The sequence below is a fragment of the Camelus bactrianus genome, chromosome 23 (assembly GCF_048773025.1).
Source record: "Camelus bactrianus isolate YW-2024 breed Bactrian camel chromosome 23, ASM4877302v1, whole genome shotgun sequence".
In the NCBI taxonomy this organism is placed as follows: Eukaryota; Metazoa; Chordata; class Mammalia; order Artiodactyla; family Camelidae; genus Camelus; species Camelus bactrianus.
In genome coordinates, this window is record NC_133561.1 from 18,041,832 (window position 1) to 18,057,415 (window position 15,584).

At 37.2% G+C, this 15,584-nt stretch overlaps 1 protein-coding gene across 2 annotated transcripts in view; it reads left to right on the forward strand.

Annotated features, from left to right (window-relative positions):
- The first annotated feature begins 3,094 nt into the window (after positions 1-3,094).
- AHCTF1 (AT-hook containing transcription factor 1) overlaps positions 3,095-15,584 on the forward strand; it is an 82,224-nt gene continuing 69,734 nt past the window's right edge. Inside the window, exon 1 of one of the 2 annotated variants that reach the window (XM_074351713.1) lies at positions 3,095-3,551. The gene's annotated coding sequence lies outside the window, so the exon portion shown is untranslated. The remainder of the gene's footprint in view (positions 3,552-15,584) is intronic. The other variant, XM_074351712.1, reaches the window with a different exon arrangement.

A 15,584-nucleotide genomic window follows, 5' to 3' on the forward strand; every position in this document is an offset into this window, starting at 1 on the left:
TTAGGAAGAAATTAATTGTGGTACAATGCTTATGACAAGTATTACCAGTGTTCAGAGAAAGAAAAAAAATCTGTGGCTTTCTTTTTAGTACCATTCATGAAAAACAATTTTTCAAGTGCATAAAGACTATATTTTAATGACAGAAAATATTTATATCACCTTTCTTTGAAAACTATAAATCTGATTCAAAATCTATTTTTTAAACTAAGCAAATAAAATTCATCCCAAAGTTTTTGTGGCAAATTATTTGATAATGTTGTCCCATCTATAAAATGAGGTGTTTAACCTAGAATATCTCTAGGGTCCGTTTGAATCTAATACTGTATATTTTGCTTTGAATGGTGAAATCAATAAACATATATTCATTCACTAAACAATTATTTTAGCACTTATTTATATGCTGGCCACTATGCCATCACTGGAAATATAGTAGGGAGCAGGAAAAATATGACTCTTCACTAAGATGATTGTCTAATTGGAGAAATTAAGGTGGGGGTACTGATTACTATAACCAATAATCTCTACAAAAATTATGAAAATGTAGCTATTAGGACAGCGGTATTGACTCTATTTCAGACAGACAAGCTCCATGTTGTTGTTGTTAAAATATCAAGGTTTTCCTCCATTACTTTGAAAAACAAATGAGATTTAATTCAGAACAGTTCAATGAGGTTCAAAATTCTCTGAAATCAGATAGCCGGCTGTAGCTCCCAGGATGTTGGAAGGGTATTGAAATATCACCTCTTGAATAAAGCATTCCAAACAGAGGCATGAAGGTCCATACTAGTCATTGTCATTTTCTAGGTTTTTTACCAAAATAACTAAGCTGGACACATACTTCCCTTTAATCTTTGCAACAGCTCAGCAAGGAAAGTAAGCAACATTATCCTTTCTTTTTAGATGAGAAAACAGGCTTGAGTGGAGCAATTCAATTAAAGTCATGTTGCTAGAAAGTAGGGACATGGATTAAAACCCAAGTTTGAGTGGTTCCAAATAACTATATTCTTTCCACTACGCAGTGCTTCCTCCAGTAAGGGAAAGCTTTGAAGCCGTGTATACCAGTTCATTCTGTGGAACAGTAATGAGGCAAAATTTTCCACAAGCACAAATGGATTCATTCCATGGTCAAGTAACTTTGGGAAATGCCAAGCATATTAAAGGCAGTAAAGTGTTTCATAAAATAAATGTTTAATTTTATTTAATTAGCTTTTCCCCAAACTCATTTGACTACCAAATCCAGATTTCTTTTTCATTTTAACACTTGTTAACATCTCTTGAAACTGAAATAATTTGGCATGTGCTTAAATGACTGAAAAGAGGAAACAGGAACGAATGAGAGCTTTAAAGTGGAAATTCAACTTACAAAGCAATTGAAATAAAAAAACTAGCAGTTATGAAAGAAGCATTTAAAAAAAGTATAAGATACAGTTCGTGCTCTCAGGGTAGCTGTAAGATGGGGAGTGATGGGTAGATGGAAGGAATCAAAGCAAAAGTGGAAACATAATAAAATAATGCAAACAATGTATTTTCATTGCCAGTTCTTAGCGATTAATGTGGGCTAAAGTTGAAGATTTGGGGGAGAAAACAGACGAGCTGGACCCTGAAGGGATATTAGATTCAGACAAGGGACGAAGAGAGTGGGAGACACTGAAAGGTAAAAACACATTTGGAAGAAAGTGAAGAAAACATTCTCAGGAACTCTATAGGGAAATAAAAAGGGATAGGTAGGATTGGTCCAGGTTATGGGCAATTGTACAGAAACCATATCAGCATTCGGTTGGTAATGACAGAAAGATGATTTTAGAAAGTAATCTGGATAGTGAAGTATAATGAGATACATTTTTCAATTTTACAACTGGCAGAGCCCCTAGAGCAAAGTTAACGAGTGTCTGTCTAATGAATCCACTGATCCTCTAATTCAATCCAGGGTGCTCTACAGATAACTGAAGCCCAGAGAGGTCATTTGATTTTCCTAATGTCACAGCTCATTAGCAGCACACCTGAGTTGAGAACTCATGTCTTCAGACTACCAAGAAATACCTCACCTGTGAACTGAGCACAAAATGGTGCCAAAGTAAGGAATTGTAAAATGGGGAGCGAGTCAAAGGACATGAATTAGCACATCTGACTGCAGAGTAGTTTCCGTTTGAAGAAATCTATTTAAAATAATTCAAGACAAACAACCGAAAAACCTTTTACCTCCTTCTCTGCCGCAACTTAGCCCAGTACCTTTTGCAAACAAATATGTTCCGTTTAGAAGTTGCTGTCAATAAAGAAACAAAAATTATAGAAAAAAGGATATTACATTTCTAAAACACAGCCTATTACTTAAAAACATATGGGAAAGGGCGACAGAAAAGGATAAACTTTCCTGATTAAAAAAAACCCCGACCTGCTAGAATCTTCCCGCTACCTCACATTGCAATCCTTTTATTTGGTATTTACTATTACGGATATATTCCACAAGTGTTTGGTGCTGGGACTAGCTTCAAAGATACTAACAACAAACAAAAGAAATTCTACAATGAAACTCCAGGGTGACCAAACAAGCAACACTTGATTTAGGGTAAAAATTTGAGTTAAAAAATTAGACTAGGCCTGGTGAATACCTGTGGTCACAAAAGCACGCTCAGATATTTAAAAATATATAGGAGGGGGAAAGAAGCGTTTCCCGAGAAGTTAGGAGCCCACTTTTTGGCATGAAAAGTAGGAGCAGGGAGAAGGAAAAAGACCGAGGGCAAAAATTATCATTTGGCCGCCAGCAAGCACAGCCAGATGATAACGTGGCGACTCTACCGCCACAAAAATCAACCCGAGGAACCAGGAGGCGGGCGGATCCAGCCCCGCGCTACTTTCGGCAAACTACCACTCCCGACTCCGGGCCCACCCACTAGACCGCCAGGGCTGTTTAGCGCGCAAGGTATTGTGGGATTTGTAGTCTTTCTCCCCCTCAGCTCATTGGAGATCTTATGTAAATGACCTGCCCTTCCCGACCCTGCTTCCCTTTCCTCCCTTTCCCTCCTCCCAGCTTCTTTGACGAGTTTGAAAATTCCCGCAGAGCCGGCGCCCAAAGGCCGGAACACTCGCGAGAACTCAGGTCCCGGCGCCGCGATCTCCTTTCCATCTCCCACCTCTCGCCGCCCTTCCCCGCCCCTCTCCTCCCCTCCCAGGCGTGTGGGACTCGGCCTGTCTGCCGAGAGTAATGCGCAAAGTCGACCCAGCGTTGCCGGAGCGGAGGAGGCAGAGTCGCGTAGGGGAGGACGCGGAACCGCTGCGCAGGCGGCGGTTGCGTTTTAGTCGCTGAGCAGTCGGCCGGCCTACAGCCGGCGAAGGCGCTCGCGGCGGGTGTGGGTCTGTGGCTCCGGCGGTCGCAGGCGGAGGCCCGCGAGGAGGGAAGCAGCTTCCGCGGGGCGGAGGTGTGCGCGCCTTGCCTGTGGCGGCCGTGTCTCCCGGGAGATGCTGTGACGGACTTGCACGGGAGCAGCTCGGGCCTCGCCTCGTGCCCCACTGGACTCGGCAGCCGCAGCGGCTCGGTCACCGGCCCTTCTCAGGTAAGCAGAGGGGAAGGAGGGGGTTGGGCCGGCACGGCGGAAGGCGGCTTGGCGCGGCCTGGGCCCGGCGCGGCGGCCCGGCTTCTCCCGCCGCGCCCGGCTCGCGGGGCCCTCCCCGCGCCGGGCCTAGACCGGGCTTGTGGCCGTCCAGCGAGGAGCGGCGGCTCGGCTGGCGGAGATGCCTGGCTCGCGGAGCGGGCCCTCGGGGGCGAATGTGGGCGTTGGCGGGTGCAGCACGCTCCAGGGCTTTGGCGGTTTGTTATATAAGCTCCTCCGCGGAACGGCGGCACATGGCGGCGGAGAGGCGCCTTGGGGTCTACCCTCCGCGCCGAACGGCGGACAGCTCTGTCCTCCAGTCTCTCCTGGACCGCGGCGCCTTTTCCCCACTGTACTCAGGTACAGTTGAGAGCTTGGCGGACTTCCCTCTGGGGGAACCTGCTGGTACTTTGAGCCTGTCTTACGTTGGTGCGTGCTCCACATGCTCCTGGGCCTGGCTGAAGTTAAGTCCGCGCAGGGGAAGAAGTTTGACTTGTGATTTGGAAAGTGCAGTGAATTGGTCAGATAAAGGAGATTTAAAATAACAGTACCTCCTGGAGTGATTATTAATTTGCCCTACTTGTCCCACCTGAAAATTAGAGGCTGATTACTTTTGTCACTGGTTGACTGCTTTTGGGGGGCGTGGGGAAGTTAATTTGTTCTTAAAGCCACGAACTTCAAACTAGCCGTTATTATCTTTTTTAAATAGTCAGTTTGAGAAATTTTTGATAAGAACCTGGATCCTTTAGGATAAAGTGTAGCTCTCTTGGAAACTTCAGTTTATTCTCAAAATATCCTTAAGAGCCAGTAGATTTTTAGTACTTTCGTGAGTTTTCATTGAGTCTATGAGGAGGGAAGAAATTAGGGTAGGTTTACTTATTTTGGAGGATTTGACTAGGGATGCTAAGCCTCGCTCAAGTTGATGTTTGAGGGATGCTCTTAAGAGTGTAAGCGCTATGGGAAGTCTGCTTCCCCCCCCCCCCCACTGTAATTTTTGATCCTAATTTTCAATAGCCTACTACTAAGTGTCACAGCAGTAATTATTTTTAAAAGTTTTTTAAAAGATTGTCATACGGAAGTTTTCGAATGGACACATCTTGATATAAGAGGAAAGCAGATATTGTTTCTTTCTCTCCTAATCATGAAAATTCTCAGGAAACTGTTCTTTTTTTCTTCAGAATGAAGTCTAATTCCCCTAGGTTTGATCAACGGTCTCTACAATAACTCTGTTCTATCATCCAGCCTCAACTAGTCACTAATTTATGCTTCAGCTATTCCAGAATCACCCCCTAACCCTGGGACCATTTTCTTGAAGATGTACTTTGATGTTCCTTTGCTCTCGTCCTTCAGCCTGAAATGCCATTTCTGCCTTTTTCCAGTTTTCAGCTTTCAAATCCTCCCTAGCATAAATGCCATCTTTTCTATGCCCTCTTTCATTTCTCTCTATCCCAGTTCTTTCCTGGGGATCTCACAGAATATATACCTTTATTGTAGCATTTATTTGTGTCTGATATTTTCATGATTGATTATGTGTCTCCTAGAATGTTAACTCCTTGAGGTCAGTAAGTCATCTTCCTGCCCTTACATTCCCTTCCCAACACGTTTTAAAAGTAGTTGGTGTTTAATACGTTTTAATTAAGTTTGAAAGAACAACTGCTAAAAGGTTGAAAGTTTCTGGGTATGCTGACAGTTTACGTTTAAATCATAATAGTCTTTTTAAGAGTCAAAAAAGTAAAAATACACACAAAACTTTTTGAAGAAATGTTTGTTCAGTATATGTTGCAATGTAATTATTGAACAACTAGATTAGAGCTTTATTTTCGTTAGTGGAATTTAGCAGCTTTCTTTTTCTAGGATGTATGTATTTCACACAGCTGATTTTTGGTGTTAGTATCTTTCCCAGTAATTTTGCAAATTCTGCTTTGCTTCTTAATATTGAAACAATGTACACTTACTTTATTTTTTAGTGTTTATTTGGGGGTAATACAGTTTATTTATTTTAATGGGATGTTCTGGGGATTGAACCCAGGACCTTGTGCATGCTAAGTACACACTCTACCACAAAGCTGTACCCTTCTTCCATTACACTTACTTAAAAATAAGTTGGACTCAATATTTATTGAGTTTTTTCTTTTTAATACACTTTATTTTTTAGAGCAGTTTAAAGTTCACAGCAGAATTGAGTAAAAAGCACAGAGATTTCCAGTATACCCCTTCCCTGTTCCTAGTCATGCATAGCTTCCCCCACTGTCAACATCCCCCACCAGACTGGAATATTTGTCACAGTGGATAATCTGCATTGACACGTCTTCATCACCCAAAGTCCATAGTTTTCAGTACTGTTCTCTCTTGGTGTTGTACGTTCTGTGGGTTTGGATAAATATATAACCATTATATTCTCATTAAGAGTAGTTTAACCACCCGAGAAATCCTCTATGCCATCCCCTCCAACCCTGTCCCTCCAGTCCCTCCCTGTTAAGCTAATCTCTTGTCAACCACTGATCTTTTTGTCTCCATAGTTTTGCATTTTTCAGAATTGTCCTATAGTTGGAATTGTGCAGTCCATAGCCTTTCAGATTGACTTCACTTTGTAATATTTTCTTTCAAGACTTTTCATGACTTGATACCTCATTTCTTTTCAGCATTGACTGATATTCCATTGTTTGAATGTACCACTGTTTATCTATTCACCTACTGAAGGACATCTTGGTTTTTTCCAGGTTTTGACAATTATTAATAAAGCTGTTATAAATATCCATGTGCAGGTTTTTGTGTTTTATATAAGTTTTCATACAAGTTTTATCTTAAGTTTTCACTTCCTTTGGGTAAATACCAAGGAGTGTGATTGCTGGATCATATGATAAGAGTATGTTTAGTTTTCTAAAAAACTGTCAAACTGTCTTTCAAAGTGACTGTACATTTTGCATTCCCACCATCAGTGTATGAGAGTTCCTGTTGCTCCACATCCTCACCAGCATTTGGTAGTTGTCAGTGTCAGGATTTCGGCCATTTTGATAAGTGTGTGGTGGTAGGTCATTGTTTTAATTTGCATTTTCCTGATAACATAAGATGTGCAACATCTTATCATGTGCTTATTTGCTATCCATATGTCTTCTTTAGTGAGGTGTCTGTTAAGATCTTTGGCCTTTTTTTTCCTTGCACATCTTTAATTCTTACTTTTTACTGAAGTGTAGTCAAGTTGCAATGTTAGTTTCAAGTGTACAACAAAGTGATTCAGTGATACATATACATATATATACACACCTTTTTTTTTTCAGATTCTTTTCCTTTACAGCTCATTACAAGAAATTGAATATAGTTCCTTGTGCTATGCAGTAGATCCTTGGCTATTTTTTTAATTGGGTTATTTGTTCTCTTGTTGGGTTTAAGAACATTGAGTTTTTAAAAACTGATTTTATTTTTCAGCATGTATATCCCTGTCCCTGTAGTATCTTGCTATCCTGATTTACCACATGTTTAGGACCTGTTAGTTTGCAAGGCATTGTGATCCTCCGGAATTCACAGGAATAAGATATGATTTTTGCCTTTTAAGAATTCATGGATGGTATTGTGGAGAAGACCAACACATACAAATAATGAATTTAGAAATCATTTTTAGGATTGCTGATGTAAAGGTGGAAAGGAGGGAGCTCAGAGATGAGATTGAATAGGAAAGGATTGATCTACCCAGACCACATTGTGTATCTAGTTCTTGAATGATGGGTGGGGCTTTGGCAAATGGAGATGGAGGAGGGAACAGCATAAATCAAAGAATGAATATATTAGACATTAACAAACTGATGAAGGAAGGGGTTTGGGGAGACAGACCTGTGAAGATAGTCTGGGACTGCTAGACTGTAGAGGGCCTTGATTGCCTGTGGCTGAGGATGTCAGTTTTTATAGGCAGTAGGGGAGTCATTGTAGGTTTTTGAGAAGACAGTGACTGTGCTTTATCAAGAAATGAACAGTATTTTCTTTGACAGAAGGCAGAATGTTCCTGCTCTGCCTATCTAGACCTTGGGAGTTGAAACTTTGTAAATTACTTTTTAGAAGTTGCCAATACTGGCATGTCTTGAAAGCTAGAACTACTAAATTTTGTGCAATACTGAACAAAGCTACTTAATGTGTGTTTGTGAAAATATATATATATGTATGTCTTTATTTATATGCAGTGTTCTTTCTTTTTTTTTTACATTTTACAAATTGCATTTTTTTCATTAACAGTTTTTGTGTGCTCTTTTTTTTTTAACATTTTTTATTGATTTATAATCACTTTACACTGTTGTGTCAAATTCCAGTGTTCAGCACAATTTTTCAGTCATTCATGGACATATACACACTCATTGTCACATTTTTTTCTCTGAGTTATCATAACATTTTGTGTATATTTCCCTGTGCTCTACAGTGTAATCTTGTTTATCTATTCTACAATTTTGAAATCCCAGCCTGTCCCTTCCCACCCTCCACCCCTCTGGCAACCACAAGTCTGTATTCTCGTCTGAGTCTATTTCTGTCCTGTATTTACGCTTTGTTTTTGTTTGTTTGTTTTTGTTTTTTAGATTCCACATATGAGCCATCTCATATGGTATTTTTCTTTCTCTTTCTGGCTTACTTCACTTAGAATGACACTCTCCAGGAGCATTGCAGTGTTGTTTCTAATATAATTTTTAGACGATCTCCTCAATGTGCTAAAAATGTTAAAATTCACCCTGTAAATTCGGGATTTGAAAGGACTTGAAGCCAACTTTTGCCCTGCAGATTCAAAGACTAACTTCTAAATTTGGAAAACTTTTCCTTCATTCACTGAACGGTTTTTTGAACTCCTCTGCATCAAATACCATGATAAGCTAAGAGTCGAAGAGATAAGTATTCTTTTCTAGAAACTTTGGTGTAACAAGAAGGAAGGCAGAATAAAGAAGTATAGCATTACTAGTAAGTGGTAGAACCTGGGCTTAAAGTCATTTCTAATTCAAAGTTTGTGTCTTTTCTAATACTCTGATTGGAACATGTGATTATTGCTCAATGTGGTATTTCTTAGACGTTTCGGGCTTTGAGAATTTCTTTTTCCCCTTGAAATAGGCATCAGTATACTATGAAAGTTTGAGTCCGCTACTCTAATTTTAGTGGAACTAAAGGAGTAAATTCCTTTGGCTGTGTAGAAGCTTACTCTGACTTACAGGACCAAGAAGTGAGTTAAATTGTTATCTTAAGAAACAAGTTAATAAAAAGGTGGTGAGACAAAACTATGAGGAATGCTTGGGAGGAGTATAATTACTGAGGGTGGAGAGAAAGCTATAGTTTTAGCATTTTTAGGGGGCATGTAGCATTTTAACATATTGTAAGCATTTAGTATTAGTTCGATGAATTAAAAATAGACTCAGAATTGATTATCCACTGAATTGGGGAGGTGATACAGCGGAATCATGAAGGAAATTAAGCTGAGCAGCTTTAAGAATTCAGAGTTCTAGTCTTTATAATTACTTTCAAAATTTCTAAGGACAGCACTAGTTTAACATGGTTACAATGTTAACCTTTTGTGGAAATATCTCAGTCACAGGTAAGATCTGTGGGGTACTTGGAACATTTTAACACTTGAAAACAAAAACATGGTTTAGCCCACAGTTGGTACAGATCTGGGTTCTGTTTCTGATGGATTAATGCAGTAAATATTTATTTGTTGAATTTATTTCAGCATAAGATAATAAAGAATATTATTGATGACCCATGCACTGTAATTTTAATTTAAAATTACAAATGTCTCAAAACATTTTGCTTTTATTTTAGATTAATTGTCAATTTGTATAAATTTTATCAAGTTTCCCCCCCTACTTTAAGTTTTTCTTTTGCAATTTAAAAATTCTCATATTTTGGGATATAGTGAGCAAGTCACATGACTATCTCTCACCTTCTGAGACTGTAATTCTTCTCCCTTGAACTTTTTCTTCTTAGACCATTACCCCCGATCCCCGAAAAAGTTTCTATCTCTATATGTCCATTTTCAATTTCAACACTATTATCTTTTGGGGGTGACCATTGAAGACTTTTTTTCCCTCAGAAAGTAACATTGAATGCTGTGCTTCTCAAATTGATAGTACCAGTGATATAAAGATGAGGTGAAATACCTGAAACCATAGGACAGACATGGTGTCAGTTTTACCTGAAGATTTAGTCTCATTAATGTACATAGAAGTTGCTTCATAGATTATAGCTTCCTCTCCCCTCCACCCACTTTTTTTGGATGTGCCTTTAGCTCTTTCTTCCATCTGTAGTTCCCATTTCTATGTCATATTGAGGAGATTTTTTTTCTCTCAGAAGGGGTAGTTGAATTGTCTCAGGACATTATTAAAAGTTTGTAATTTTCACACTGATTTGAAATGTTATCTTTGCCATAAGTGAAAGTTCAGTTTCTGGTCTCTTCCTTTCATTGATCTATTTATGTCAGTATAGTGGAGTTTTGTTTTTTTTTAAATCTCAAAGAACCAGCTTTTGATTTCATTGATTTTTTTTTTATGTAGTTTTTTTGTTTTCTACTTTATTAAATTTTAACTCTTTTATTCTTTTCTGCTCATGCTGGGTTTAATTTGCTCTTTTTTTCTTGTTTCTTAAGGTGAAAACTTAGGTTCTTGATATGAGATCTTACTGATATCCAGTGCTGCCAGTTTCTAAGCACTGCTTAAGCTGCATTACACCAATTTTGATGTGTCATATTTTCATTTTCACCCAGTTCAAAATACTCTTCATTCACTTTTTTGATCTCTTCTTTGATCCATAGGACATTTAGAGGTATGTTATTTAGTGTCCGAATATCTGTAAAATTTCCAGGTGTTTTTCTGTTACTGATTTCTAATTTAATTTCAATGTGATCAGAGGACATACTTTGTATGAATTGATTCCTTTTAAATTTGACACTTCCTTTATGGCCCAGGATACAGTCTATCTTGGTAAATCATCTGTTCGTTTGAAAAGAATGTGTAGTCTTCTTTTTCTTGGGTAAAATGCTCTATAAATATCATTCAGGTCAAGTTGGTCGATTTGTTGTTTAGGTCCTTATCCTTACTGCTCTGTCTAGTTCTATCAGTTATGGAGAGAGGGATGTTGAAGTGTCAAATTACAATTATGAGTTTGTATGTTTCTTCTTTCAGTTCTCTTTGTTTTTGCTTCATATAGTTTGAAGGTCTATTATTTGGTATATAGATGTTCAGGATTGTTAATGTTCATTTGGTGAATTGACCCCTTTAATATTATAAAGTGACCCTCTTTATCCATCCCTGGTAATATTCTTTGCTCTGAATTCTACTTTGATATTAATAAGCTGCTCCTGCTTTTTTGATTAATGTTAGCTTGATATATCTTCCATTATTTTACTTTCACCCTATCTAGTCTTTTTGAACTTGGTCTTGCTTTTTTTTAATCCAGTCTGATGGTCTTTGCTTTTTAATTATAATGTTAACATCATTTTGTTAATATAATTAGTGATGTAATGGTTAGGTTTAAATCTGCTGTCTTCCTATTTTTTATTTGTCCTATTTGTTCTTTTCCCCTTTTTTTATATCATGTGTTTGTATGTGTGTACTTAGTGGTTGTTTTAAGGTTTCTAGTATACATCTTTAAATTATTACAGTCTCTCTTTAAACAACATAGTATTTAAGGTATAGTGTAAGAACCTTGTAACAGTATGCTTCCATTTCTCCTCTCTAGGAGAATTGTGCTATTGTCATTTGTTTTACTGTAAATATGTCATAAACTCCTCAATATATTGCTATCACCTTTGCTCCAAATAGACAGTTGTCTTTTAAAGAGATTGAAATTAAGAAAAAAAAATTGACCTTTTTTGAAGTCTATTCCTTTATGTAGATCCAGATTTCCATCTGATATCTTGCTTCTGCCTAAAGGAATTCCTTTAATGTTTGTAGTGCAGATCTGTTGGTGACTGTCTTTTCAGCTCTTCTACGTATGAAAGATCTTTATTTTGCCTTCATTTTTAAAAGATATTATCATTGGATATAAAATTCTAGGTTGACAGGTTTTTTTTTTTCTTTCAGAATTTAAAATACCTGTTCCACTATATCTGGCTTGCATTGTTTTTAATGAAAAGTCTCTGTTATTCTTATCTTTGTTCCTCTGCAGTGTGCTACTTTAAGATTTTCCCTTTGTCCCTTGATTAGGATGTATTATTTTGGTGGAGTTTCTTCATGTTTCTATGCTTGAGGTTTACTGACCTTTTGAATTTGTGAATTTATAGTTTTCATCAAATTTAGAAAGACTGTTGCCACTAGTTTTTCAAATATTTCTGTCCTCTCCTTTTGGAAATGGCTGTTACACATATTAGATCACTTGAGGTTGTCCCATAGCTTCCTGAGGCTCTCTTTCCCTGCTTGCCTCAGCCTTTTTTCTCTCTCTGCTTCATTTTATTTAGGTAATTTCTTTCGTGTGTCTTCAAGTTAACTAATATATTCTATGTCTAATCCGTTAATCCCATTAAATGTTTCTCTCATCTCTAGAAGTTTGATTTAGACTTTTTTTATATTCCTAGTCTTTCCTTCATGTGCTCATGCTTTCCTCTAACTTCTTGGACATAAGATTTATAGCTAGAATAACTGACTTAACTGTCCTCATCTAGTGAGTCTAATTTCTGTGTGATTTCTAGGTCTGTTTCTATTTGTTATTTTTTTTCCCTCCTAATGGGTTATTTTCCTGCTTCTTTGCATGCCTGACAATTTTTGATTGGATGCTAGACATGAATTTTCTGAATTCTGAATATTTTTGCAGTCCTTTACATTTTCTTGAGCTTTGTCTTGGGATGCAGCTCAGTTACTTAGAAATAGTTTTGATTCTTTTGCTGCTTGCTTTTTGATCTTCTTTAGACAGGACCAGAACAGTCTTTAGACAAGGGCTAAATTTTCTTCCCACTACGAAGCAGTTAATACTTTTCTGAGTACTCTACTCAGTGCCCATGTATTAAGAGGTTGTTTTTTTTCTCCCCTACACTGGAGATATACCTGGCTTTGTGTACATTTTGGGGATTGTTTCTCCTCTACTTTTCTAATAATTCATTCCTTGGCCTCTGGTAGTTTCCTTACATGCTTGTGCTAATCATATGAAGATTCAGGGGAACTCACTGCAGATCTCTATGACCCTTTGCACTGCAGCACTCTGCTCTGTGAATTCTAGCTGCCTTTGGAATTCTCAGCTCCTGTCTCAACCCAAGGAGACCCTTGGGCTCTATTTGGGTTTTCTCTCTGCTCTGTATCCTGAATACACTATATACACTGGGACAGTCCTAGAGGTCATCTTGTTTGTTTTCCTTTCCTTAGGGACTACTGTCCTGTACTGCCTGTTGTCAAGTGTCTGAACACCTTGTTTTCATATATTTTGGGGTTTTTTTAGGTGGGAGAATATATTGGGGATGGAAATTACAATTCTTTTTAAATATTGTGACTGAGCCATTGCTTCCACATCATAATCTTTGTTTTATATTAAAAACAACATAACACAAAACACATCCAGCCTGAGAAATGGAATGTTTATTATATTTCATTTTCAAATAATTGATTATTGTGCAACTTTCAGATGAACTTTAGAATCATTTTGTGAAAGTCTTTTAAAAATTCTGTTAGGGTGATCTTGATTGAATTGCAGTGATTGTGAAACATTTTGCTTTTGTCCATGAACACTCCACTGATTATACTTTGGGAAAAACTACCCAAAGTGTATGGAATTTTAAAGGTTTTAGCTGTGAAAAAAATGATTTTGGTTTTAAGCTTAACAGGAAAAATGTATTAACTTCAGTTTACCATTGTACTGGTTTTATCAAGGCTATAGAAGGCCATTAGAGGGGAAAACAACATACTGTCAAACTGATTGTGGCCTTTCCCAAATTTGTCTAAAATCTTTGGTACCAAAATACTTTAAAGGAGAGGGATAGGATTAATTTGTGTAAATATAATGCTTTCAGCAACTAAAGCTTGAGTCTAGGACCCTCATTTATATAAGATTTTAGTATAAATATAAGAGGCTAATGATCATTACTTTCTACTGACTATATATTATAGTAATTACAGTCTATTTTAAATTTGATTGTACTTTTGGATAATAAAAAGCAAACTTCCACTTTTAATCTCACATTGGGAAATCACAAACATAACTTTTTTTGAGTTTTTGACTTAATAGTGACTCGGGTAAGTTTTTGGAGGTAGTGGGTCAGATTTTTGTCTAGAAAATAACACTCATAGCATGAACAGAAAATGCATGTTTTGGTTAACTTTTTGAATAAACCTTTTCAGATCTATTCATTTCTGCCACATAAATTGGGGTATGTGTTGGGGGGTTATCTAAGTGCTTGCCATTTATAGAATGATAAGAAGGAACAGAAGACTGGAGGAGATGAAAAGACCATTAGTCTAAGTTTTTGACAAAGGCTGAGTCACTAAGAATAGAAGTAATGGACTAGAATGTAGAAATGGTTTTGTTTTTGTTTTTTTTTTTGTTTTTTGTTTTTTTTTTTTTTGTAAAATTGGCTGTTTTGGGTTACCACTTGCATGGTAAAAGAAGGAAAAGGAAGCCATTTATTCATATAGTCATCCAGTATTCTGTGCCCCCCTCCAGTGTGGAAACTGGGATTAAAGTAATGAGTAGGGTCCAGTTTGTTTCCTAAGAACTTCCTAGCTGGGGATACAAAGAGGCAGTTACATAGTGTGATAAGTATCATCCTTGATAGGGGTAGTACCAAGTTCCTGAGGAACAAAGAGAATTGCAACTTAATCTGGACAAGGAAAGTTTTTTTAAGAATTAGTTTTTAGCTAAGTCCTCAGAGTTTCTGGGGGAGATCATGGAATCATTAACCAGGAAAGGAAATAAAAGTAAAGTAACAAATCTGTAGAGAGGAAAAAGGAAGATTGTTTCATTTTGGAAATGTTGAAGTTGAGATGCAGTGGAAGCATCCACCTAGAGAGTAGTTAGTAGTGTCTATCACTTTGTGTCAGGCGAACGTAATAACCACTACACTACATAAACAGTGATGTCTATCACTTTGGAAGGAATTTGTTGTTGCTGTCATACAATATTTGAAGTCATGGAATAGCAGGGGTTTCTTTCACCAGATGATTTGAATAAGTGAGATAGAGGATATAAGTCTTTTGTCTACAGGAAATAAAAATTCTACAATTGCCAAGTCAAAAGATTTGTCCATATAGAATTAGGACCTGGCAAATTATCCTCCAAAAAGGCTGTTGGAGTCTGTGTTCCGACAAGAGTGTATAAGCGTGTGTGTTTCCCTATACCTTTAACAGTGATTGGAAAAAATGGTATCATGACTTAACGTGGCATTTTCTTGATTGTTAGTGAATATTAGGTTGATTTGCACCTTCTTCCCAACTTAGATTTTATAAATATCTCTTATGTTTTCAAAGTTTTCTTTATATTTTAGATTTTGTTTTTTAAAAAGTTCTTTAATTATTGATTTTATAAAAATGAAAACTGTTTAAAGAAATCTAAGCCATACAGAAAAGTATAAAGTAACAAATCACCCCAAATTGGGGTCACACAAAAGTAAATAGTACTAATGTTTTGTATTTCAGTTATCTCTGTAGTCAGATATATAGATAGAAAAATTCATACAGAGACTAGTTTTATGAAATGAAATAGGCCATGCATGCTATTTTTCTAGAAAATTAATTTTATAAGAAAAATAAACTAATTAAAAGACAGGAATTATTAAGCTTATGATAACTTTTTTAACACAATCATTTCTTTATAAAAGTGGTGTTCTTTGGTTTTGTTTTGTTTTTAAGAAAGATCTATTAAGAGTGGCTGTTAAATAACTATTGTTTTGCCACCGGTTTCAGATTGATAGCATGGATTTTATTCTGTGAGAATGGCTTTGAGCTGAGTGTTAAAAATGTGTGTAGTCCCTGCTGGGGAACCATGTACCTAGTGAATTGACTTGTACCTGGGATTCCTTTCCTACCAGGGAGATTCCTTTGTATTTTAATGCCTTTC